Raw genomic sequence first — 577 nt, forward strand, 5'->3', positions numbered from 1 at the left:
GGGGTGTAAACGCAGTGAACTGCCACGTCCCTCGCCCTCTAGTGGCCGTGTCCTGTGGTAGAGGGACCCAATAACCCTACACTTGGCAGAGTTCTTGAAAATCAAACTACTTATTACCTGAAGATTTCTTTTACTATAACAGATGTTTTGGAGAAACCATAACACAGGTTCATTCCAAATATGGAGGCTTAGAAAAGTAGTGTAGAACCGAATCTGCCTTGGTTGGTGACTTAGAAAAGAGAGAAGAGCGATAATGACCCTTTGGCTTGCTCTTTGCCTGCAACATACTTCTCACACAACCCTCACCTCCAAGTCTACAACAACAACAAAAAACCATAGGAGTGGTTCTGTCTAACTAACTACAGGGTGGGCAGAAGCAGCTTCTGCTGAGTGTTTCAAGTCAGTCCTTTCCACATTTCTTAGCAAATAATTCTATAACCAAGAACTAAATAGCCTTGAGGAAAATCAATTCATGACAAGAAGAACCAAATGGAAGATGTCTGTGGAAATTATTTCTCAAAAAAAGTAAGGAATAGTTTTTATTGTCCCAAGGTCAAAAAGAACACTGGGCTCTCAG

The 577-nt window shown here is 41.4% G+C and overlaps 1 long non-coding RNA gene across 1 annotated transcript in view; it reads left to right on the plus strand.

Moving 5' to 3' along the window:
- LOC116090650 overlaps positions 1-577 on the plus strand; it is a 19,495-nt gene that overhangs the window by 18,036 nt on the left and 882 nt on the right. The gene's annotated exons all lie outside the window — the stretch shown is intronic.

This window comes from Mastomys coucha, unplaced genomic scaffold (genome assembly GCF_008632895.1).
Source record: "Mastomys coucha isolate ucsf_1 unplaced genomic scaffold, UCSF_Mcou_1 pScaffold15, whole genome shotgun sequence".
NCBI lineage: Eukaryota > Metazoa > Chordata > Mammalia > Rodentia > Muridae > Mastomys > Mastomys coucha.